Below are 27717 nucleotides of genomic sequence, written 5' to 3' on the forward strand. Positions count from 1 at the left end.
AAGTGGTTGTTCTTGGTTAATTTAGACAATAATTTTTGACATTTTGGCATTTTTGAGGTGGAATTTTCATGTCCAGATTTGGGGATTTGAAATGTTTGTGAGTTTGGCCTGGAATTGCTGCCAGTGCAGATGCTGAAGGTGATAATTCACCTTCTCCACTGGCGATAGAGTTAGGCTGTGTTTTTTCACCTTTTTTTGTGCAGATTTGTCACAAAACCTGAAGGGTTTCCAGATGCCAGCAAAGAAAATTCTGAAGTCTCATGCACACTTTGCTTATTTTTGACTTACAGATTTAAATCTACAGCATTTTTTATGCAGATTTCACCCATACTAATAAGTGGGGGAAAATCTGCACCTAAAACACATTAAAAATATGCATATGTTACTCTGTGTTTTTCCTCCCAAAAGATGTACATACCCTTATAGTAATAATAATAATAATAATTTTATTTCTATACATATTTCTGACATATTCCGCAGCACTTTACATTTTAGAGGGTACTTGTACAGACAATAGACATCACAGCATAACAAAAAACACATAGATAAAAACAGATACCAAGAGGAATGAGGGCCCTGCTCGCAAGCTTACAATATATGAGGAAAAAGGGAGACATAAAAGGTGGATGGTAACAATTGCTTTCATTGTTCGTACCAGCCATAATGTAAGAATTGGGTGTTCATGTAATGCTGCATGAACCGGTTATCAGCCTAAGTATGTAACAGTACAGACACAGATGGCTATTAAGAACATCATACGAGGAGCCTGGTTATGGTAAAAATTTTGAATGGGCAACACAGGGATAGTTAGGTTAATGCGTGAGGTGGTAGGCCAGTCTGAACAAATGCGTTTTTAGGGCACACTTAAAACTGTGGATATTGGGGATTAATCAAAATAACCTGGGTAGTGCATTCCAAAAAATTGGCACAGCACATGAAAAGTGTTGGACACGGGAGTGGGAGATTCTGATTATTGAGGATGCTAACTTCAGGTCATTCGCAGAACGGAGGGCACGGATAGGGTAGTAGACTGAGACGAGGGAGGAGATGTAGTGTGGTGCTGAGCCATGGAGTGCTTTGTGGGAGAGGATAAGTTTACACTGAATTCTGGAGTGGATGGGTAACCAATGTAATGACTGGCACAAGGTAGAGACATCGGTGTAACAATTGGTGAGGAATATGATCTTGACTGCAGCATTAAAGACAGATTGGAGAGGGGAGTGTTTGGTAAGAGGGAGACTGATTAGTAGAGACTTACAATAGTCCAGACGAAAATGAATAAGAGAAGCAGTAAGGCCTGTTTCACACTTCAGTTTTTTTGTGTCAGTTAAAATCCGCCAAAATGGCGGAAAGCGGATCCATTGGTAACTGATGAGAACGGATGCCACCAGACCGTCTTTTTGACGGATCCGATGAATGAAGAAATTTAAAGGAACCGCAGCCCGGGAAGGAGAGAGAGAGAGAGAGAATTTTTTTCTGTCCGCCAGAAATGATTTCAGGGTTAAATTTTCGGCTGACTTCATTCCTCCGGGCATGCGCACTATAAAATGCCGATCCTGCAGCAAAAAAAAAACGTTGCATGGTCCATCCAGGCATGTCGGCGGACGCAAAAAAATTGACGGATCCGCAAAAAAACGGATCCAACGGATGGCCATCCGTCAAGATCCGCTGGTAATGCAAATCAATGGGGAAAAAAACGGATCCGACAAAAAAAATGGCGGATCCGTTTTTTTTTGCAAAACGGCGGATTTTGACTGATGGTCAAAAACTGAAGTGTGAAACAGGCCTAAGATCTATTGCAGAGTCAAAAGTAAGAAAGGGTGGAATTCTAGAAATGCTTTTGAGGTGCAGATAACAAGAGAGAGCCAGTGATCGAATGTGGGGGGTGAATGAAAGCACGGAATCAAGTATGACCCCAAGACAGTGGGCATGTTGCTGGGGAGTAATGGTGGAAAGACACACGGAAATGGCAATGTCGGGCATATGTAGGTTAGTAGAGGGAGAAAACACAAGGAGTTCAGTTTTTGACAGGATCAATTTCATTCAGAGGGAGGACATGGTGACAAAGTATCACAGAGGGAAGGCACGGAAGATAGTGAGCAAAATTATATCCTCCTCTGAGGTTTATTTTTTGCAAGCCGAGCAGACTTTTTTTAATTATAGCATTTTTTGTGCAGACACGATCTTTTGATCGTCAGTTATTGCATTTTAACGCAATGTTGCGGCGACCAAAAAATTCTGTTTTTTTCTCTCTACGCCATTTATTGATCAGGTTAATCCTTTTTTATTGATATATTGGGCGATTCTGAACTCAACAATACCAAATATGTGTATGTTTAATTTTTTCATTGTTTTATTTTGAATGGGGCGAAAGGGGGGTGATTTGAATTTTTGTATAGTTTTAAAAACTTTTATTTTACTTTTAGCAATTGAAATTGGACCGCAAAAGTTGTTTTCCAATTTGTCCTGAGTACCATGGTACCTCATATATGGGAGGGAACCACTGTGTGGGCACACGTCGGGGCTCAAAAGGGAAGCAGTGACATTTTGGAATGCAGACTTTGATGGAATTGTCTGCAGCCGTCATGTTGTGTTTGCAGAGCCCTTGATATGCCTAAACAGTAGAAACCCCCCCATATGTTACCCCATTTTGGTACTTGATAGCGTTGAGTGACGTTGACACTACCCGGAAACAGCAGGCGTGCTGGAACCAGGCTGGGCAGGAGGTAGTACCCGTGACAAAAACACTGCAGAGAACCAGCTGACGGTGCTGGAACCCGGAGGGGCAGCAGAAGGAACAAGAGCCAATGGCACTACCGAGGACCAGCTGACGGTGCTGGAACATGGTTACTAAGCAGGAGGTACCTGTGCTAGAAAGCACTACCAAGGACCAGCAGACGTTGCTGGAGCTCGGATACTGAGAAGGAGGCACCTCAGCCAAAGGCACTGCCGAGAACCAGCTGACGGTGCTGGAACCCAGATGGGTATCAAGAGGTACCCATGAAAAACAAAGTTGCAAGGCCACGAGCCGGCCGCAGTTACCGAAACCCACAGTCTGGCACGACGGAATCAGCCTTTGTTGCCATATCCCGCAGCCCACATAGGAAGCCCATAAACTGCAGGCACCATAGACTCGGCTAACATGATCGCAACACGACAGGACAATGTATTGGTGGCAAAGTAACGTTGACACTACCCGGAAACAGCAGGCATGCTGGAACCTCACTGGGCAGGAGGGAGTACCTGTGCCAAAGACAATGCTGGGAAACAGCTGGTGGTGCTGGAACCCAGGGAAAATACTACAAAACAGAGTGGAGACAGAGGCCTAATTGGAGCAAGTTTAAAATCTGTAGTTGTGTGAGTGTGGACAGAGCATGAGAAATTGCCGGACACACAGCAGGAGATCAGATGACAGTTCTGAACCCCAATAACACTGGAGCATATGTTGACTGTGCAGACGGCACTTCTGAGCAGAAACTGGCGATGTTGGAGCCCAGGGTCAATCAGGGTGTAGGCTGAGGCCTATTTTCATCAAGTTTAATATCTGTTGTAGACTACTACTGATTTTAAACATGCTCCAATTAGGCCTCTGGCTCCACTCTGTCTCTAGTATTTACCCTGGCCTCCAACACCGCCAGTTGCTGCTCAGAAGTGCCGTCTGCACAATCAACACTTGTTCCTTTGTTACTGGGGTTCAGTAACGTCAGCTGATCCCCTGATGTGTGTCCGGCAATGTCTCATGCTCTGTCCACATTCCCACTACTAGTAGTTTGAAATCAGTAGTAGTGAGAATATGGAGGCAGCAGTAGACATTGCCGGACACACAGCAGGGGAGCAGCTGGCATTACTGAACTCCAGTAACACAGGAGCTAGTGTTTTTCTCTGTGCAGATGGCACTTCTGAGCTACAACTGGTGGTGTTGGAGCCCAGGGTCATTAATGGAGTAGGCTAAGGCCTAAATGGAGCAAGTTTTATATCTGATGTAGTTTGAATGTGGAGGCAGCAGGAGACTTTGCCGTACACACAGCAGGGGAGCAGCTGGCGTTACTGAACCCTACTAACACAGGAGCTAGTGTTTTTCTCTGTGCAGACGGCACTTCTGAGCAACAACTGGTGGTGTTGGAGCCCAGGTTCAATCAGGGTTTAGGCTGAGGCCTAATTGGAGCAAGTTTTATATCTGATGTAGCTTGAATGTGGAGGCAGCAGGAGACTTTGCCGGACACACAGGAGGGAAGCAGCTGGCATTACTGAACCCCACTAACACAGGAGCTAGTGTTTTTCTCTTTGCAGACGGCACTTCTGAGCAACAACTGGCGGTGTTGGAGCCAAGGGTCATTCATGGAGTAGGCTAAGGCCGAATTGGAGCAAGTTTAATATCTGATGTTGGGATGAATGTGGAGGGAGCAGGAGATATTGACGGACACACAGCAGGGGAGCAGCTGGCATTACTGAACCCCACTAACACTGGAGTATTTGTTTTTCTCTGTGCAGACGGCACTTCTGAGCAGCAACTGGCGGTGTTGGAGCCCAGATTCAATCAGGATACAGGCTGAGGCCTAATTAGAGCAAGTTTTATATCTGATGTAGTTTGAATGTCGAGGCAGCAGGAGACTTTGCCGGACACACAGCAGGGGAGCAGCAGGCGTTACTGAACCCCATTAGCACTGGAGCATGTGTTTTTCTCTGTGCAGATGGCACTTCTGAGCAGCCACTGGCGGTGTTGGAGCCCAGGTTCAATCAGGGTTTAGACTGAGGCCTAATTGGAGCAAGTTTTATATCTGATGTAGTTTGAATGTGGAGGCAGCAGAAGACTTTGCCAAACACACAGCAGGGGAGCAGCAGGCGTTACTGAACCCTACTAACACAGGAGCTAGTGTTTTTCTCTTTGCAGACGGCACTTCTGAGCAACAACTGGCGGTGTTGGAGCCCAGGTTCAATCAGGGTTTAGACTGAGGCCTAATTGGAGCAAGTTTTATATCTGATGTAGTTTGAATGTGGAGGCAGCAGGAGACTTTGCCAAACACACAGCAGGGGAGCAGCAGGCGCTACTGAACCCTACTAACACAGGAGCTAGTGTTTTTCTCTTTGCAGACGGCACTTCTGAGCAACAACTGGCGGTGTTGGAGCCCAGGTTCAATCAGGGTTTAGGCTGAGGCCTAATTGGAGCAAGTTTTATATCTGATGTAGTTTGAATGTAGAGGCAGCAGGAGACTTTGCCGGACACACAGCAGGGGAGCAGCTGGCATTACTGAACCCCACTAACACTGGAGCATGTGTTTTTCTCTTTGCAGACGGCACTTCTGAGCAACAACTGGCGGTGTTGGAGCCAAGGGTCATTCATGGAGTAGGCTAAGGCCGAATTGGAGCAAGTTTAATATCTGATGTTGGGATGAATCTGGAGGGAGCAGGAGATATTGCCGGATGCACAGCAGGGGAGCAGCTGGCGTTACTGAACCCCACTAACACTGGAGCATGTGTTTTTCTCTGTGCAGATGGCACTTCTGAGCAACAACTGGCGGTGTTGGAGCCCAGGGATTACCGTTCAGGTGGTAGAAACATGAACACAACAGAAGACCTGGATACTGTTGCCAACTAATTATTTATTCTGGAAGAGGACTGGCAAATTCCGGCGAGATCCAGGCCTTGTTCATTTCCAGAAAAGTCAACGTTATCGGAGGATAGTTGCGTGCGACGGTCTGTTAGTACACCACCTGCGGCTCTAAAGACGCGTTCCGATTATACACTAGCAGCAGGGCAAGCCAGCACCTCCAATGCATACTGGCTAAGCTCTGGCCATGTATCCAGCTTAGAGACCCAAAACTTGAATGGGGAAGAGCCGTCTTGGAGTACACTGAGAGGGCAAGACATGTAGTCTGTCACCATCTGACGGAAACGTTGCCTCCTGTTGACTGGAGCCGTCTGTGATGGTGTAGACATTTGTGGCAGGCACACAAAACTTTGCCACATTTGGGCCATACTGGTCTTGCCTTGTGCTGAGGCGCTGCCTCTGCTCCTTCTTTGTGCAGAGCTTCCTCCACTGCCTCGACGCACAGAGCTGCTTTGTAAAGCACTAGCAGCACTGCTATCGGGTGGAATGGAGAACATGAAGGATTGCACCAGTGTGTCTTGGTACTCCTGCATTTTACGCTCCCGGTTCAACAGTGTTATGAGTCTTTGTAAGTTGTCCCGGTAGCGGGGATCTAGGAGTGTGTACACCCAATAATCAGCCGTGTTGAGAATGTGGGCGATGCGGTGGTCGTTTCTCAGGCACTGCAGCATGAAATCAACCATGTGCTGCAGACTCCCAACTGCCCAAGAAACGTTGTCCCCTGCTTGAGGCATCATCTCTGCCTGCTCTGCATCACTCCACCCTCGCTCTACATACTGACTACTGGAGCATTGTGTATCTCCCTCCTCTGGAGAGATGTCTTCCTCCTCCATTGACTCGTCCTCATCCTCCTCACAAAGTGTGCCCTGCCTAGGCCTTTGTGAGGAACCACGTTGCGCAGACTGTCCAGAAGCAGATATCATTTGTGACTCCTCATCCTCCACCTCCTCCAAAACCTCCTCCCTTAGTGCTTGCAGTGTTTTTTGAAGCAGGCAGATAAGGGGGACAGTCATGCTGACTAGTGCATCATCTGCACTCGCCATCTGCATGGAATCATCGAAGGCACGCAAAACGAGGCAGATGTCCTTCATAGAGGCCCACTCAGTGGTGCTGAAGTGTGACCGGCGCACAGTGCGACTTGTTTGCGCCTGATGCAGCTGGTACTCCATTACTGCTGCCTGCTGCTCACACAACCGCTCCAACATATGTAACTTTGAATTCCACCTGGTGGGTAGGTCACATATGATGCAATGTTCCGGAAGGCGGAATCGGCGCTGCAGAGCTGCAATGCGCGATCTTGCCATGCTGGAATGCCGCAAGTGAGCGCACTCTATGCAGACCTTGTGCAGCAGTGCATCAAGATCCGGATAGCCCCTCAGAAAGCTCTGCACGACCAAGTTCAGCACATGTGCCAGACATGGGATGTGAGTGAGGTTGCCTAGGCCTAGAGCTGCCACCAGATTTCGGCCATTGTCTCACACTACCAAGCCTGGCTGGAGATTCGCTGGCACAAACCACACATCGCTCTCCTGCTTGATGGCATTCCAGAGCTCCTGCGCTGTGTGGCTTCGATTCCCCAAAGAAATTAATTTCAGTACGGCCTGTTGACGTTTGGCCACGGCTGTGCTCATATCGGGTAAGCGTTCACGGGTCCATGTGGAGGTAGACCGTGACGGCTCCTGCAGCGCTGATTCAGAGGAACTGGAGTTTGAGGTGGAGTCAATGTGTACAGACTGGATTCCTGCAATCCTTGGAGTTGGCAGAACACGTACAGGGCCACTCTCAAGATCTGTACCCGGCTCCACAACATTGACCCAGTGGGCAGTGAGGGAAAGGTATCGTCCCTGTCCATGGTTACTGGTCCACGCATCGGTGGTCAGGTGGACCTTGCTACTGACGGCGTTTAGTAGCGCATGTTTAATTTTTCCATCCACATGTTTTTGCAGGGCAGGGACGGCTTGCCTGCTGAAATAAAAGCAGCTGGGCACGCTGTATTGTGGGACTACCAATGCCATGAAGTTCCGGAAGGTGTCTGTCTCCACCAGCCTGAATGAGAGCATTTCAAGGGCCAGTAGTTTGGTAATGCCAGCATTCAGAGCTTGTGCTCGGGGATGGTTTGCCGAGTATGACCACCTTTTCTCCCATGCCTGTGCTACCGATGGCTGTAGAATGGCCTGGGAGTGTGAGGATGACTGGGAACGTGGTGCTGTGGGTGGAATGTCACTGGGTCTCCAGACAACAGTGCCAGAGGTTCTTCCTTGGCGATCCTGTGAGGAAGCCGAACCAGCTGTGTGTGAGCTGGAGGAAGAGGCTACAACACGAGCTGAAGAGGTGGTTGGTGGTGCTGTAGGTTGGCCTACATCTTCAGTGTGTCCTTGTAACTCCACCACGTGCTTGGTCCGCACATATTTCCACATATTTGTGGTACTGAGGTTGCTAACACTTTTCCCTCTTTTGACTTTATGATTACACAGCTTGCATTTGACAAAGCAAATGTCATCTGCAACGGTGTCAAAAAAGGACCACACACTGCAAGTCCTGGGAGCGCCTGTTTTGGGTTTTGGAAGAGGAATGCTCCTAACGGGTGCCGAAGTGGAGGCTACAGGCAACCAAGTCTGCTCCTCCCTCTCCCTCCTGTTTTGGCCATTCGGGGAATCTCTTCCTCAGAGCTGCTCCCACCACCTTCCTGTTCCTCACGCCATGATGGGTCAAGGACCTCATCATCTACACTACCCTCTTCAAACACCTGCTTCTCCTGGGTAGTCTCGCCAGCACAGTACACACCAGAAAGTGGCACCTGAGTGTCATCATCTGATGCATACTGAGGTGTGCTGACCATAGGCACTGGCCCACCCGCCTCTTCAGATTCAGAGGGACAAAGCAGTGCGCATCACTGCATACTCCCTCTTCTTCACATTCTAGAATGCTTCTTGGCTGGCCCCCTGTTTCTAAGCCAAGAGATTCAGAGAACAGAAGTAGAGATGGCTCCTGTCCAGGGCTCTCTGACTGCCTGGGCAATTTGCCAGGTGGTGAAGAGACAGATAGTTGCTCTTCAGTGCTCTGGCCCGGAGAGGATGTGGAAGTAATTGAAGTTGATGCGTTAGCTGCCATCCATCCGACAATGGCTTAAATTTGCTCATCCCGCAGAAGTGGGGTACGGCGAGGTCCTACAAAGCTGCGCATAAAGGACTGTTTCCTGGTAAAACTGGGGGATGCTGAGTCACTGGTGCCCGCAGCAGGCACAGAATCCCCTCGTCCTCTCCCTGCTGAAACTCCACGACCACGTGCCTTACTCCCTGCCTTCTTCATCTTGGTAGAATGGTAATGATAGGCAGAAAAGTACAAAGGGGGGCTTAGTGTGCTTATTCCTGAACAGCTGCTAACAGGTATAAGAAACACTAATTTTATAAAGTGTGTGGAATACACTTTAATATGAGCTAATGTGGCCTACACAACTGTCAAGTGGAGTGTTTGGTTAACTTTATTTACGGGTTTTTTTTTCAAAAAAACAAAAAGGATGTGACCAAAGATGTGAAAGCTATAGTATCACAATCTTTTTGGAGCTATTACAATGCAGGAAGGTAACCTACAATGCAATAGATGAGGCTCCAAAAAATAGGCTAATACTAATCTGGCTGCGGCTGCAGGGCACAAGCCAGAAAAAAGGCTCCTCTATCTACTCCTATATAGTGTTTGCAACCAACCAATGTAGATGGATACAGATGAAAGCACACTAATAGGAGAAAAAAATCAGGAAAAATGAGCTGCAATAAAACAAAAAAAGGACTATGTATGAGGCAGTGATGCACGCTGAGCGGACTACAACCAAAGGTGGCTGCAGAATACACTACAACATGAGCTGCACTCACACACAGAGACCTCACAGACAGCCGTGAACAGTGCAGAGAACTGGGCAATAGCACTGAAAGGCTGCAGAAAGGCTCCGCTGTCTACTCCTATAGTGTTTGCAACCAGTGCAGATGGATACGGATGGATACACACTAATAGGAGAATTAATGAAAAATGAGCAGCAATAAAACAAAAATAAATATGTATGAGGCAGTGACGCACGCTGAGCGGCCTACAACCAGAGGTGCTGCAGGACAAACTACAGCGTGAGCTGCACTCACACAGACCTTGCAGACAGCTGTGAACAGCGCTGCAAGGCAAAAGAAAGCTACAGTGATTGATAATGTAGCCTGGGTAAAGCGCTCTCTAACTGTCCCTCAGAGTCTTGACTGTCCCTAACTGAATTCACAGCAGAGTGAACCCTAAATGGCGGCGGCGACTTTTATAGTGCATCATGACATAATTTCAGCAGAAAATCACAGCCATGCCATTAGTTAACATGCCTACATGCCTAACAGGATGTGCCCACACTTCTGAGGATTCCTCATTGGCTGAATCAAATCAAACTGGCTGATAGCATTATGGGAACTTCCGATTCCGGTATTCGATATGCAAAAAGTATCGGAACTCAGTATCGGAATTCCGATACCACGAATATCGTCCGATACCCGATATTTGCGGTATCAGAATGCTCAACACTAGTACCTGTAGATCTTCAGCTTCAGCTGAAGTTTAAAAAAGGTACAGTTCTGGTTCCCAAACTTTATCCTGAACCTTAACCCCATTCAAAACATTGGGGAACCGAACACCTGGCAGTTCCCATGCTGTCATCTGTATGACAGTGTGGGAAACACTGGCTCTGACCGGTGGTAACCTTACTGAAGTCACCACCAGTCACAGCTGCTGGGTATTGCGGTTCTCACACTGTCACACAGAGGACAGTGTGTAAGCCAGTGGCTGTCACCAGCGGTGATAAGGATACTGCCAGTCAGGCTCCAACTGATGACTACTATGGTCTTCAGTATCTCCTAAGCTCCCTGCTAACAGCAAAAGCAGGTGACTCTGATGAGAGTATTCATCAGCCGGCGCATGGGCATTGTGGTAGCAATGATGATATAATTTGTGAGACTCGGCTGATGTAAACTGAGGTGATCTCAGTAAGGTCACATCAGTTCATAGCGGTCGGTTCTTACAATGCTCAGAGCCAGTGCCAGACTGATGGGTGGTCATTCATCAGTCCAGCACTCGCATTGTGCAGCGTGATAACCAGAAGCTGTGAACTGAGATGATGTTAGTAACCTCATAGCAGTTCATAGAGACCGATTCTCACGATGTTCAGCATCAGTGCCATACTTATGGATGACCACTCATCAATCCAGCACTAGCATTGCACTTTGTGATAATCATCTGCAGTGAACTGAGGTGAAATCAGTAAGGTCACCTCAGGTCACAGAAGCAAGTTTTCACAATCCACAGCACCAGTGCAGGACTGATGAGCCTCCAGTGCCTAGTAGCAGATATGACCCTGATTACACCCTAACATATGGGAATCTGGAATGACCTCAACTAATCAATGAGTTTCTAAAAAGTTGAACAAATACAATTACATTTAGATATGGTAGTTGCTAAAACCTACTTGATCGAAGTACCCTAAGACAGAACTTTTGTTTCACCTTCCATAAAGTCAAGTGGTCTACAGAAGGGAAACTGTCAAATTTAACATGCTGTAAAGGGAGTTAGTGTACAATATTCTGCGCTGCCAACAGAATGGAGACATATATCCCAGTATGGTATGATATATGTGGTTTTTCCTGAAGAAGAAGATATATACTTTGAAACACGTTCAAATAAACCACCACCTTACTGTGCTATACTGGGATATACGTTTCCATTCGGTCGGCAGCGCGGAATATTGTCCACTAACTCCTTTCACAGTCTGATGATCACTTGCTGACACATGGATCTGCTGCTGCTGATTTTCTACACTATATGTGTCTTTAACAGTTTGAACAGGTAAGTTTAATCTGAGTGCTAAACTAAATGTATTTCTCGGATAAGACCCTATTTGCGCTGATTTCTCCTGTGGTTTCTTAGTTAAATTTAACATGCTGGCAGCATGTTTAGCATTGGCGAGCAGCATGTTTTTCTGCCCCATCTGAGAGCAGCATGATGTAAAGGCAGAGACACTGATACCTGTAATGTATTACTTACTTTACTGGTTTCTTCTGGTATCCGAACCAATCTTTTTAAACTGTTTAGCTGAAACTGCCGGACCTGGAAATCCAGGAGTTCACCTGTCTCTACTGCTGGCATATTATGTGGAAAAATCTTAGTGACAGATTATGTTTATGCAACTGAAAACTGTTGTCATTCCAGTGGGTGATCCTATCCAGTGTCTGGCCATTATCTATCAATTAACTACCACACTAGGACAACCTTGTGGACTTTTCAGGTCAAAGCCTACAGGCATTTAAATTATTATATTACAATAAAATGTATAATTTGGCTTTTCATACCAAGTTATAAATCAATTTATTCAGCTTTTCCCGCTATATAGCATGGTGACAACAGATTGAAGATGACAGAATAACAATAAGTCTAAGTGCACACGTACCGGAACTCTCGCGGAAATTACCGCGAGAATTCCGGAATTCCAGTCCGCGGGAAAATCGCATTTTAAATTCCCGCGATTTTCCTGCGGAAAAACTAGCATTTTGCAAGCGTATTTAGCTTGCAAAATGCTAGCGTTCTCCAAGCGATCTGTAGCATCACTTGGAGAACTGATTGACAGGTTGGTCACACTCGTCAAACAGTGTTTGACAAGTGTGACCAACTTTTTTACTACTGAGGCCGCCTATGCAGCATCAGTAGTAAAAGACAGAATGTAAAAAAAAAATAAAAAATACTGTTATTCTTACCCTCCGACGTCCCGCGCAGGCGTTCCCAGTAATCCTTTGCGAAAATGCCTGCGATGACGTCCGTTCTCGCGGGATCGCGACGTCTCGTGGTTATTCGCGATGACGTCGAGCGAATGACCGCGAGACTTCGCGATCCCGCGAGATCGGACGCCATCGCGGGCATTTTCGCAAAGGATTACTGGGAACGAGAGCGTGAAGAGAAGCGGGAAGGCTGCGGGGGACGCCGGAAGGTAAGAATAACAATATTTTTTATTTTATAATTCTATTTTTTACAGGGATATGGTACCCAAAGCCCGGAGGACAGTCTCCTCTCCTCCGGACCGTGGGTACCATCCGCAATTGTTCTGCTTACTTTCCGCATGGTGTGCACAGCCACATGCAGGAAATAAGCGGAACAATGCATTCCTATGGGTGCGGGATCGCCGCGATTCCGCAAAATAATGAGCATGCTGCGTTTTTTACCGCGAAGCGATTCCGCCGCGGTAAAAACCGCAGCATTAGCACAGCATTGCGGAATCCCATAGGAATGCATGGGATGCTTATTTTTCGCGTTTTCGCGGCAAAATTGCGCGGTTAAAACTGCCGCGGAAACGCGAAAAAAACGCCACGTGTGAACTCAGCCTAATTCTACGGAATCGTCCAAATCTAAAGCTATGAACTGGCTGAATAAAGAAACAACATGAACAAAGAAGATCCAGTACACCAGGAGTAGAATTAAAAATAATTACATTTTTTATAACTGCATCAAAAAATTGCTCATTTTGACCATAGGAGGCCTTCTTCAGCAATAACAAAACTTAAAATGTAAGTTCTTCACATTGCTTGAAAAAGGTCTCTTATGGACCAAATATTGCATTTTTTATGAGAGAGTGCAATAAAGGGGAATATTTTATCTCTTCTTCCCGTGTCTCGATTCATCCTAGATCTATTGGGATTGCAATGGGTTTAAGGTTATACCAGTGTCAGCACAAATCGGGACCATGGTGTGTGATGCCTACTGGGTTAACGGTGCAATATTACATTTTAGGTACATATGTAAGTAATTGTTAAGTTCCCCAATCCCAGCATCCTATGATTTCCTCTATATTGATAAAAAATTGCATAAATTCCGTTCCATATAATTATAAAATATGACACTGTGGTACACTTTTAACAAGAATATTTGTCTACTATGCATGAAATTTTAATTTGTCAATTCTTTATAAAGATAATAGATGTGATAAAAATTATTTTAAAAGCTTAAGTATGACTATACCGTACTTATTTCTGGGCACATATCCATTTTCTTATGTTAGCCAGACACTAAAAAGTCATTTGGATGCAAGTCAGAAATCAAGCAGGCATATTGAAAATGATGGGATTCCTAAAGCTATACCATGGACATCGGCCCAGTTTGCTCCATAGTCGTACTATTGGGTTGCTATGCAGCTTGGAGTTGTGCTGAAATTAAATAGAATATTTTTTATTGGGAAATCCGCAAATGTAGTGTAACAAAGAACTCTGAAATGATATAAAAATTACTGTAAGTAAACTTAACTGAATTTTCTATAAAGATTAAAATAAATTAGTGCTATCATTTAGTAGAATATTTTAAAAGGGAACTTAATACTATGTCATAGGCTTGAATAAAAAAAGTTAGTAATTGATTACAAAATTGTTATTTAAATACCGCTTTAAGAAATTCTATACTTAATTGATGGATGTGGGCTTCTTATTAACACCTTTTCTCAATGAGACAAAGTGGACATCAGCTAGAAATACAAAATTTAATTTTGGAGTACATGGCGTATTCATATATTGCACAGTCATGTTTCAAGTGAAATGGTGTAAAGCTGTTGCTATGAGCGGTGGAACGCACTAAATAAAATTAAAACAAAAGTACGTTCACCACTCGGGGTTCACCATGCGGTAGATGACAAAACCGCTGCTGAAAGAGGCAGGGCACTCAGGCGGTGATGTGCACAGGACATTAGCTGCAGTCAGTGCACCAAAGCAGACTCTGTTAAATGCACAGAGCTGCTAACACAACATAAATACCGCTGAATCTGTTTAGGGTCACAGACTTCAGCGATGTGGACACGGTATTAAAGGTCACAGAAATAGCCTTAACACCAAGACTATCCCCTCTAGACCTACCGTAAAACTTAAGGTACGAGGTGTCGCAACTGCGAACACCCGGGAGGCTGCAACCGCAGCGCGGCGTGAACAGAGCCGCAAGCAAGGCGCTGCAAGGACGCTGGCGCAAAAAAAAGGATGCTTAGCTGCTGCAAAAGGTATGGCTGGAGCGCGCTGGCACTAGCGCTGCTACTGGCGGCTGCCCAATCACTCACACAATCGTAATGTCAGAGGGAAGGGGTTTCATAATAAGTCATCCACCAGTCCAAGCATCCATTACCATACACAAAGCAGCAGTATGAAAAATACTAGCGCATGGCGGAACGGCCATGCGCACTTTTTATAGCGTACAGGACCTGCCGGAAATCTCCAGAGCCCTGAGCATAACCAATGGAATCAGGAGCAGGACCTGAGCACCTGACTCCTGAAGTCCAATGGGAGCTCATCCCATGACCATGCTCAGAAGAAGGGACGAAGGACTTAGTCTCTGGAGACAAATGTGAGGATCTGTGTTCCTGCATAGGTATTGTGGACACCAGATTTCTAACATTACCCCCCTCCTAGGGCCCCCCCCGAAGCCTCTGACCCACCAGCCTGTGCCCGGCAATGGCACAGACCTCAGGCTCGCCAAACAGCGAACCTGATGTCCTAGTAGGTGAAACTGAAAACCGGGACATACGGATGGTATCAGCGGAGGTCAGGTCACCAGGTCTCAGGAGGGATATCCTGTTGACAATAGGAGCGGAAGGTTTAGGAGACTGCCGCCGTGTATCGACGGCTATCACCACCCTCCATTCGGGGAGACTGTCACGAGCACATAACGTGCATGCCCGAATGAATTTTTTGATGTCTCAAGCTCTATGGGGCCACCAATACTCTCTAGCCAAGAGCTTCGAGACTTGCATGTAGCCTCGGTGGTGAGACGCATTGGAGTCATGTGCCCAGGCGAGTACCTGAGCCCTAAGATGAGGAGGGACAATGGTCTCGAAAACCGGCTCAGACTCAGACCATTGCGGGGAGCTGGCTTCCGGAGAAACCGCACATACATGATGACAACCGCAAACGGATTCCTGGTCCGAGTCTGTATTAAAATCGGTACGAGACACCTCCATGGGCTCAGGGGGTAAGACCTCTGGCTCAGGTGGCTCCAGAGACTCGAAAAATTTGGGAAGCGGAGTACCCTTCCGTTTTGAATGAGCACGCTCCAAGCAGCGCGCCGAAAAACGGAGGTCAATACGCGAGGAGATGGAAATCAACTCTTCCAAGGTAGTAGGAATCTCTCTGGTAGAAAGAGCGTCTTTGACGTGCTCCGCCAACCCTCTCCAAAAGACAGGGATAAGGGCCCTATCAGCCCACTCCAACTCGGACGCCAGTGTCCGAAAACGTACGACATACTGGCTCACCGAGAGGGACCCCTGAGAGAGTGCGAGTAGCTGTAGGGAGGTGTCATGCGTGACCCGTGGACCGAGGAAAACCTGCTTGATGGCCATCAGCAGGTGCGCTGCGGTTCGTATATCCAGATCACCACGTTCCCATAATGGCGTGGCCCATTCTAGAGCCTTGCCCGACAGTAGGGATATAATGAACGCCACTTTGGCCCGTTCCGTAGGGAACTGTGCAGCCAGCACCTCCAGATGGATCGAGCACTGGCTGATAAAACCCCTACAGGAGGCGCCATCCCCGGAAAACATATCGGGCAACGGGAGGCGGGTAACTGTCGGCGCAAGGGTAGACATGGACAAATGCACTACTGCATCTGTTAACGCCTGTATGGCAGCATCTGAAGCTTGCGCAGCTGAGAGAGATTTCTCAAGAGCGGCCAACCGGTCGCTGAGCTGCTTAACACATTGCAACAGTTGATGCGGATCTGCCATCTCCAGCCAGACCCTGGCGTTAGTATTATGTTATGAGCGGTGGAACACACTAAATAAAATTAAAATAAAGTATGTTCACCGTTCGGGGTCCACCGTGCGGTAGATGACAAAACCGCTGCTGAAAGAGGAAGGGCACTCAGGCGGTGATGTGCACAGGACTTTAGCTGCAGTCAGTGCACCAAAGCAGACTCTGTTATATGCACAGAGCTGCTAACACAACATAAATACCGCTGAATCTGTTTAGGGTCACAGACTTCAGCGATGTGGACACGGTATTAAAGGTCACAGAAATAGCCTTAACACCAGGACTATCCCCTTTAGACCTACCGTAAAACTTAAGGTACGAGGTGTTGCAACTGCGAACACCCGGGAGGCTGCAACCGCAGCGCAGCATGAACAGAGCCGCAAGCAAGGTGCTGCAAGGACGCTGGCGCAAAGCAGGATGCTTAGCTGCTGCAAAAGGTATGGCTGGAGCGCGCTGGCGCTAACGCTGCTACTGGCGGCTGCCCAATCACTCACACAATCGTAATGTCAGAGGGAAGGGGTACCATAATAAGTCATCCACCAGTCCAAGCATCCATTACCATACACACAGCAGCAGTATGAAAAATACTAGCGCATGGCGGAATGGCCATGCGCACTTTTTATAGCGTACGGGACCTGCCGGAAATCTCCAGAGCCTTGAGCATAACCAATGGAATCAGGAGCAGGACCTGAGCACCTGACTCCTGAAGTCCAATGGGAGCTCATCCCATGAGCATGCTCAGAAGAAGGGATGAAGGACTTAGCCTCTGGAGACAAATGTGAGGATCTGTGTTCCTGCATAGGTATTGTGGACACCAGATTCCTAACAGCTGTATTTCCCCTGTGCAAAACAAAATTTATCACTTGTTGCTAGGTTTCCCCATATTAAAGCTAATTATTACCTAATCTAGCAATAGAACTCAGAGACGCAAAGATAGCGGTCACAAAGAGTCAAACCAGGACCATGAAGGAAGGGGGCCTATGGATGCGAGCACCTGTTTCAGCTGGATGTGCATCAGAGGATGTAGATTCAGCTGAAACGTATTAGGGTGTACACACCCGTCGACACCCTGCACTGCAATGAATGTTATTGGCCAATCACAGGCCAGCAGTTGACATTGGCGTGGTCAGAGGCGGCATATGGCAGTGACGTTATGTGCTGCTCATGACTAGAATGGCTAAGCTGCCGGCCTATGTGTCGGGTATAGAACATTATTACAGGAAGGGGCTCAGGCAGGGAGCAGTATGCTAAGAAAGGACTCAGGATGTGGAACAATATAGGAGGGGGCCAAGGAAGGGGGACATTATTACCTGAAGGGGCCCAGGATGGGGAAAATTATTACTGAAAGGAGCCCAGGACAGGTGACATTATTACTGGATGGAACCCAAGATGAGGGACATTAGTACATGAAGAAGCACGAGATGGGGGTACAGTATTTCAGGAAGTGGCCCAAGATGGATGACATTATTAATGGAAGAGGTCCAGGATGCTGGATATTATTACTGAAAGGGGCCCAGAACAGGGGACATTATCACAAGAAGGGGTTCATGATTGGGGACATTATTATTGGAAGAGACCTAGGATAGGGGAAATTATTACAAGAAGGGAGCCAGGACTGGAAACATTATTACAGGAAAGGGGCCAGGATGGGGGACAGTATTACAGTAAGTTCACCATTATGGGGAAAATTTTGACAGGCTGGAACAAGTATGTGGGGCATTATTACTGTGAGTGCCCATGATGGAGACATTATATGTAGAAGGGCCAAGGATAGGGAAAGTTATTACAAGAAGAGACCCAGGACATTATTACAGGAAAGGGCCCTTGATGAGGGACATTATTAAAAGGAAGGGGTCAGGATGGGGACATTATTACAGGAAGGAGTCAGGATGGGGGACATATTGCATGTCTTTATGGAATCTAAGATGCTACTGGTACATCTGTTCAACATGCAGGAACGGGCCCACATCCAAAATTTTGGGTCAGGACCTATTAGACTCTATTTACGCCACTGATACTTGTAAGCACTTAACTTTTGAGAGGCTCTTCTAACAAGCAGAAACTGTCCAAAAAAGAAAAAATCACTTTTGAAGGGTTGCAGGACACAGCGCTATATTATTCCTGGTAGTCCCACAGCAATGTATCAAGTGGAAGTCGAGCATGCACACCTCTTCTCCACTCAGAATGGGGCTCTTCAGAGCATAATTTTCAAGTGCCAGCATTCAGACCCTCACCGATCAGTAAGTTATCCCTTTTTCTATGGAGACTGGATAACCTACTATCTTGGGGATAACCTACCATTTAGTAATTTTAGATTCTCTCTGAAGTAACACTCATTGGTCAAAATTGAAATTCAAATATGCATGGCACAGTTATAGCCACTGTTGTGCCCTCCTTATGAATTATTCAGATGTCATATGTGCGCCTTCATGTATCTAGGGGGTTTCAGAGTCCAACACATATAGACAAGGTGGTGCTCTTTACATTAGCTGCTAAAATGTTATTATTGGTGACAGTGGTGATAATCATCTATTTTATGATGCAATAAAGTCAAGAGCTGCATCTTCTCTGCCCTCTTCTCCTGCCTGAAGCTTTTCACTACACTTCATGGTGTACCAGCAAGCAAGCAGTGACATCAGAGAGGAACCAGGAAATTGCGCCTGGCCACTGTATGAATGCCCACAATCAACTGTGTGTGGGCGAAACCGGCACAACCAGTTTAGCTCGCATGCACACTTACGCAGGTCAGCTTTCACTTTCGAAGTAAACGTTGTCCATCAAAAGCAAGGGAAGTCCTCAAGATGCAAAATGAGGGGCGTAATGGTGTACTGATTTTTTGGCAAGGCCAAGGGTGCGGCAAAGCCTCTTCTTTTTCATAGGCAATGGCGGTAAAAGTTATTTTCTTAGGCACTGTAAAAATAATAGGTACAGTGCTAATATGATTTTTATAGAGGCTATGTCTGCTATAACATTATGTTGTTAATTTAAAAGGCATTTTGGAAGTGACAGCCTCCATTTATGAAAACACTAAGTGACTTGGAATTGGAAGTTGATAGCTGCAATTCAAAGCAAATTTAAAAATAGGTTATATTGGCAGGCACACAATTATTATTATTATTATTTTTACAGAAAACGGAGACCACTTTATGATTTTGGTAATAATTCTTCTACATATTCAAGTTAGAGTGAAGAGTTCTCAATTGTTCCTCACTACCAATAGCAAACATTTTCTAATGCACATTTACTCACGGGTTTTACTACAACCTTAACATTTTTAAAACATTGGAATCAACAATATGACGAATATTGTGTGTATTGAGGATCCACTGGAAATGTAATATGTGAACACAAAACAGACATCAGAAACACCCTATTTAGAGTTTAATTCTCTGCTTTTCTTTCCATCCAGTTTTTTCTCTTCTTTCTCAAGATATTGAAAAACATATCCTTTTTTGTAAAAAAACAGAGTTGAACACACTCATCTTTAACTTCTCTAAGCCAAAATAAAACTTGAGTACACATCTTACAAATCTTAAAACATAAGTAAACTTTACAATTCAAAAGGTTGGGTGTAGATTTTCTTTTGTGACATAAGAGTTAATTTTTCAAGTTTTTATTTGTTCCAAGATGTGTAATCTGTGCAATTCAATGCTAAAAGTGACATAGGAGTCATGATATCATCACTCTTTCCCCAAATGTTAGTGAATGCACCCACAATACTCAATTCAAGTATTCCAAAAGTACATAGAGCTGGATGTTATTGTTTGATTCCTGAATGTTATTTTTGAAAGCTACAAATGAAATGTTCAAGAATGGAAACATTTTTATTAAGATTCCGAGCCATCATCATCCTTACCCTAATGTCCTTGTCTTCCTCAAGATAGCTCCAACTTTTTGCCATGCTAAGATAAGCAAAGTAACCAGATCGCACAAACTGTTTTCTTGAACTATGAACTTCTTTAGAGAAAGTTGTAGAAAATATGGTACACCTTCTAAAGCACTTTCTGTAAATTCTTTACCTTGATCTCTTTAACACTTAGAACAATGAGGGTAATGTACTAATTAAAAATAATAAAAAAAAAAAAAAAAATGAAAATCCACAACCCCTCTAGAAATATGGATGGCAGACCATCCGGTAAAAGAACCCAATACCAATGAGTATGGTGGAAGATGATACTGACAGAGTGCCAAGAAGAAATAATATACTGTATACAGCAGCATGTGAGGATAGATAAAAACACCTTTATTAATATATAAATGGGTGTACACTTAAATAAAATAAAAAATAATAAAAAGGCATCCCAAATAAATGCGTAATATTGGATTATGATATCCTACAACATAGGGTAAAATGTATACCCATAAGGCAAGGCTCGAAAGGAATATGAAAAAAGAAAATTAAAATAAATATTAATGGAACCTTAATAAATCCCCCAAAAGGAATTGTGTATACAGTGCACCATATAATAATGAATATCCAAAAATTGTGTAAACACAGTATACAAAAAATAATAAATAAAGAATAATAATAACAACAACAGCTGTGCAAATAATGCGTAAAATGAACCGTGCAATAAAAAAAAAAATAGTGCAGTGAACAAAAAAAGACACTACGAGAGTGTCACACAATGTGAGAGGGGAAAGAAGTAATGGGAGCGGAAAATAAAATAATACCTAATGAGCCGGAGAATGATGCCTGGGGATGCCTGTGAACGTGCCCCGACGCGCGTTTCGGAATAAAACTTCCTTCGTCAGGGGAAGTTTTATTCCGAAACGCGCGTCGGGGCGCGTTCACAGGCATCCCCAGGCATCATTCTCCGGCTCATTAGGTATTATTTTATTTTCCGCTCCCATTACTTCTTTCCCCTCTCACATTGTGTGACACTCTCGTAGTGTCTTTTTTTGTTCACTGCACTATTTTTTTTTTATTGCACGGTTCATTTTACACATTATTTGCACAGCTGTTGTTGTTATTATTATTCTTTATTTATTATTTTTTGTATACTGTGTTTACACAATTTTTGGATATTCATTATTATATGGTGCACTGTATACACAATTCCTTTTGGGGGATTTATTAAGGTTCCATTAATATTTATTTTAATTTTCTTTTTTCATATTCCTTTCGAGCCTTGCCTTATGGGTATACATTTTACCCTATGTTGTAGGATATCATAATCCAATATTACGCATTTATTTGGGATGCCTTTTTATTATTTTTTATTTTATTTAAGTGTACACCCATTTATATATTAATAAAGGTGTTTTTATTTATCCTCACGTGTTGCTGTATACAGTATATTATTTCTTCTTGGCACTCTGTCAGTATCATCTTCCACCATACTCATTGGTATTGGGTTCTTGATCTCTTTAAAAAAATATGGCATATTTTTATGTCTATGTGTGAAGAAAAATATAAAATGTCACTGGGGAAAAATAAACATAAAAGCATTAATCATTGTGCTTTGATGTTATTTTTCTCTGTTTTTTGAGTTTCAATAATTCAAGAACTTTTATTAAATGCTGAAGTAATATGGGTTTTACCAAACGTTTTATATGACAGCATTTTTGTGACTGTATTAAAACCACACATCCAAGCACAATCAATTAACTAATTGCTTTCATTGTTATCTATTATACAAATAGTTCAGGCTACTAAATCCTTTGTGGAACTGGGATTCAGTGCCATAATATGGTCATAAAAAGTCTTTGAAGATATGTTAAAAACAAAACAAAGAGTGCTTCACATTACAACTCTGGAAATAACAAATAAAAAGGTGTAGAGAATGTTCTCACCTGGTAATGTTATGCTAGAAATATAACACTCTAAAAAGCCTGTAGTACACAGGTGACGAGGGTGTCGCTGCCACACTTTCATTTCCGGAATGCCCGCCTGAGTTTTATATAGCAGGGAATAGAAAGCAGGAAAATGAAGGAAGGCAGTCGTTATATTACCTCCATGTTGACCTCAGTGGCTAGAGCGGCATCACTAAGGCAGCACAATACTTTGTATTGGAGACTACCGGCTGGGGTGCTCTTCTTGACAAGTACCATCTGACTCCATTTTCCACACATACGTTTAGTTTGTGGACTATTATGTTTACTATCACTACTTTTGACTATCTCATCATAACTGATGGACCAGTTATTCCTTTCACCATGAGAAACCGTATGGTCACATATCAGGCTGATATCTATAAATAGGGGGGAAACAATAGATAGAATGTGTTTGTCAGGTACGCATTCCAGAAAACTGGCACACCACAAGAGGAATCTTGGAGATGGAGGTGGAGGTTGAGATTATGAAGAGAGATTAGTTTGCATTGTACTCTCTAGCAAATGGGAAAATAGTGCAATGACTGGCACAAGATGGAGGATCGGTGAAGCAGCTGGACAGAAATACAACCCTGGCTGCCATATTCAGGATATATTGGAGAGGAGAAAGTTTGGTTAGCGGGAGGCTTATAAGTAGAGAATTGCAGTAGTCCAGAAGAGAATGAAGAGAGACATTAAGAGTTTTTGCAGCTACAAAGCTGAGAAAAGGTCGGATTTTGGAGATGTTTTTAAGATTCAGGTAACATGAGAGAGCGACTGATTGGATATAGGGAATAAAGGAAAGTCCTTTGTCAAATATGACCCCAAGACAGCAAGCATGCTGCTTGGGAGTTATGATTAAACCTCCCAAAGCAAGTACTTCAGGTGTGAGTTAGTAGAGGGAGGAAACACAAGCAGTTAAATTTGGAGATATTGAGCTTCAGATAGAGGGAGGAGAGGACATAGTGTTAGAGAAAGCTGACAGACAATCCCTATTTTTGTATTAAGGTGGGGGTAATGTCAGGAGAAGAGATGCATAATTCGGTGTCATCAACATAGAGATAATACTGGAAATCAAATCTGCCTATGGTTAGTCCAATGGGGGCATTGTATAGAGAGAGGAAGATGGGGCCTAGGACTGAGCCTTGAGCAACAGCGATAGTAAGGAGAAGATTATAGGAATTAAGGGGGTTTTACACATAGCGATATCGCTAGCAATATCGCTAAAGTGTCACCAATTTTGTGACGTAGCAGTGATATTGCTAGCGATATCGCTATGTGTGATACTTACCTCCGACCGGCTCCCCCCTGTCTGTCGCTGATCGCGCAAGATCGGCCAGGTCCATTTCTCGTCGGGCGCTCCCTGCTGGCGCTGAAGAGCGACGTGTGGACGCGGGCGGGACGACGTCAGCATCGCTGCGTGTGAAAGGTAAGTAACGACCGCTGCTGCGTTGCTACATCGCTAGTGAGAACTGCCTGTTTGGCAGCTCACTAGCGACCATTTAGCGTTGCACCAGCGATCCTGACCAGGTCGTATTGTGGTCGGATCGCTGGTGCATCGCTAAATGTAAAGGGGTCATAAGAGTGGGCAAATGATACAGTGAAGAAGTGGTAAGAAATGTAGGAGGAGAACCAAGATAGAGCAGTGTCTTTGAGGCCCATAGAACAGAGCATAGTGAGAAAGAGCTGATGATCCACAGTCTTGAGTGCAGCATAGAGGTTGATGATAATCAGCAGGGAGTAGTGGCCTTTACATTTAGCTGTTAGATTGATAGAGACTTTAGAAAGGTCAGTTTCAGTAGTGTGTAAAGAACATAAACCATATTGTAAAGAGTAAAGAAGAGTTTTCTGAGAGATAGCGAATTAGATGGGTGTAAACCAAGCTTTCTAGGAGTTTACAGAAGAAGAGAAGATTAGAGACAGGTCTGTAGTTAGCAGTGTAGATCTGCTTGAGTGACTTTTTTTAGTAAAGGGGTTATTATTGCATTTTTGAAAAAAATGGAAAGATAGAAGAAAAAGGGAGGTTAAATATTTTAGTTATGTTTGCTGTGACAGCCGATGGAAAGGGACTGAAGGTGATGTGAGGGATTAGGGTTCCTGGTATAGGTTATAGGGCAAAAGGAAACAACGAGACTAGTAACTTATTCTTCTGTAACAGGTTCAAAGGTGGAAATTGAGCTTGAGATACAGGAGGAAAGGAGATTCAAGTTCTCAGGAAATTAAGTAAAAAAATCCTGACATTTATGGTTGAGCTTTTCTATGAAATAAGTGGCCAGATCTTCAACCCTGAGGGTCGTGACAGGGGCTTGTTCCTTAGGGCTCATGAGGGAGTGGAGAGTTTTGAAGTATCATTTTGGATTGTCAGCTAGTGATGTGATGAGGGTGGTGAAGTAGACTTGTTTAGCCAGATGGAGAGCTTTGAGCGTGAACTTATAATGGATAAAGTTTTCTGCTGAAAGTTATTTTCTCCACTGATACTTAAGGCAAATATTCTCTTTTACCTTTGATCTTTGGCACAGCTATAACATTTTTCATGGGTGTATTTTAAAAAGACCCTGTCAATTGCTGAAAAAAATAGATGTAAATACCTAATAAAAAAATTTTTAAGCTCCACTTATTCTGCCACTCTTTTCTGTTTTGCACTGCGTCACTCCATTGCAGAGATAATCACTATTGTTTCTTCTGCAGTGTAGTATGTGAAATCTCTGCTTGTGGTTCAAATGGGCATTTTCTTGAGACACCTCTTATGTGCGTGTGCTTTGATGCCTCTCCCACAGATGCTGTCAATCACAGCTCAGGAGGGAGGTGAGAAAGAGCAAGCACCTAGAGAAGACTGTGATTAAACACCAAGTTGAACTATGATTCTGTGATTTTATGATACAAGCAGAGATTTCACATACTGTGTTGCAGAAGAAACAAATGGGGAAATCTCTGGAATGAAGCGACATAGCACAAACATGAAAAAGGCAGCAGAATTAGAAGAAGTCAGAGATTATTCTAATCTATTTAACTCCATTTTTCCAGCAAGTTACAGGTCTTTTTTAAAAAAATATTTGTGTAGATCTCTATCTTTAATTTAAATTTAATTACTCATAATATTACATTTGGCTCCTACATGTATTATAAGTAGACTGTACCGCTGAGCAAGGCAGATCATCACAGAAATTCTTATTTGGTCTTAAAACTAGAAATTGACCTGTATAAAGTGCATAAACCATGGACTAAACACAAGCAGAAAACAGAAAGCTTTGTATCCATACGGACCATGGAAAAAAACTTCATGCAGGCTCAGAGTTTGATAAAACGAGCAAGTAAATCATACCTTACAGTAAATTTTAGCAAAACAATAATTCTTTAATCTAAACTTAAAATATAAAATTATATATTAAAAATGTCCCAAGAATAAATTCAATTTTTGTGTTATCCTTGCTAGGCTCCCATGGGTTATACAGAGGTATTTAGCTGTCATTTATATAGTCAGCTTATAAAACAGTGTGGCAAAGGGAAATCTCTTTAAACCTTTGTGATCCCCCACAGTTGGAGATATTCTCAAAGGGAAACAAGATCATATTTTACTTTATCTCATAAAATAAAATTACAATGCTGACATGATCGTGAAATTATTTATGTTATCTAGCATATTATACATGAAAACCCATGTAAGCTCGGATAAGCTCATAAGCCTTTGTAAAGTTGGTAAAACCAATTCAGTATAGATATCTCTTGTCAAAATATGGTAAAGTATTAAAACTTCCCTATACTCTATCAGCTTAAAGAGAAAGTAGAAAGTCAAAGGGAGTATTAATAGTCTGATTTATAGTGTAAACGCTTACATCAATCATATATATGGTGATATTGGTAAGGTGTTTTGTTTTCTGACCTGGTAAAGGCTGTTTCTTTGTCTGTGATGTTTTTTAAATTTATGTCCTATGTGTAGAGTTGAGCGATACCGTCCGATACTTCAAAGTATCGGATCGGAATGGATCGGCCGATCTAAAAAAAAAGTATCGGTATCGCCGATTCCGATACCGGAAGTCCCATTCAAGTCTATGGGACTTCCGGTATCGGAATAAGAAAAATCCTGTTTTTCCCTTGTACAGCCTCTCTGGGGTCTGTACGGGCGTTTCGGGGGGCTGTGCCGGCCTGCCAGGGGGTCTGTGCAGGCTCCGGTGGTCTGTGCCGGCCTGCCGGGGGGGTGTGCAGGCTCCGGTGGGCTGTGCCGGCCTGCCGGGGGGCTGTGCAGGCTCCGGGGGGCTGTGCCGGCCTGCCGGGGGGCTGTGCCGGCCTGCCGGGGGGCTGTGCAGGCTTCGGGGGTCTGTGCAGGCATCGTCCGATGGGACTACAAGTCCCATCGGGCGATGCCTGCTACCATGACAGTGATTGACACATTAGCCAATGATGGGACAGTAGTAGTCCCATCATCCGGCTAATGTGTTGAATGTAAAAAAAAAAAAAAAAAAAAAATTACATGCTACATACATGCTACATACATACAACATGCATACTACATACATGCTACATTCATACTACATACTACATACATGCTACATTCATACTACATATATACTACATGCAACATACATACTACATATATACTACATGCATGCAACATGCATACTACATATATACTACATGCAACATACATACTACATATATGCTACATGCAACATACATACTACATATATACTACATGCATGCAACATGCATACTACATATATACTACATGCTACATACATACTACATATATACTACATACATACTGCATGCTACATACATACTACATGCTACATACATACCACATACATACTACATATATACTACATGCTACATATATACTACATATATACTACATGCTACATACATACTACATATATACTACATGCTACATACATACTACATATATGCTGCATACATACTACATACATACTACATGCTACATACATACTACATATATACTACATACATACTACATACATACTGCATGCATGCTACATACATACTACATGCTACATATATACCACATACATACTACATACATACTACATGCTACATACATACTACATATATACTACATGCATGCTACATACATACTGCATGCTACATGCATGCTACATACATACTACATACATACTACATGCTACATACATACCACATATATACTACATACATACTACATACAATACATTCATACAATACATACATAGACATACAGTACATATAACATAGAGTAACATACTTACCAATACTTGTCACATTGTTCCCCGAAGCCATTGTCTTTTACGGAATAAATATTAACATAACAAACCACAAAAATACTCACCCACGATCCGAAGCAGTCCACGAGTGTGTCCCACGACGATCTTGGGTAGAGAACTGCAGCATCAGCTGTTGCTGCCGTTCTCTACGGGCTGCAGGAATCCAATGACGGAAGGTAGGTATCCTTCCGCACTGTATTCCTCCGCCACTTAAAAAAAAAAAGTCCCTAGTCTTCCCACACAGCAATGGCATAAAGTG

The 27717-nt window shown here is 43.9% G+C and overlaps 1 protein-coding gene across 2 annotated transcripts in view; it reads right to left on the reverse strand.

The window, feature by feature from the left end:
* DPYD (dihydropyrimidine dehydrogenase) overlaps window positions 1–27717 on the reverse strand; it is a 1593199-nt gene that overhangs the window by 1319304 nt on the left and 246178 nt on the right. The gene's annotated exons all lie outside the window — the stretch shown is intronic.

The sequence above is a fragment of the Dendrobates tinctorius genome, unplaced genomic scaffold, assembly GCF_039654945.1.
Source record: "Dendrobates tinctorius isolate UK_male_01 unplaced genomic scaffold, ASM3965494v1 ptg000029l, whole genome shotgun sequence".
NCBI classification, from domain to species: domain Eukaryota; kingdom Metazoa; phylum Chordata; class Amphibia; order Anura; family Dendrobatidae; genus Dendrobates; species Dendrobates tinctorius.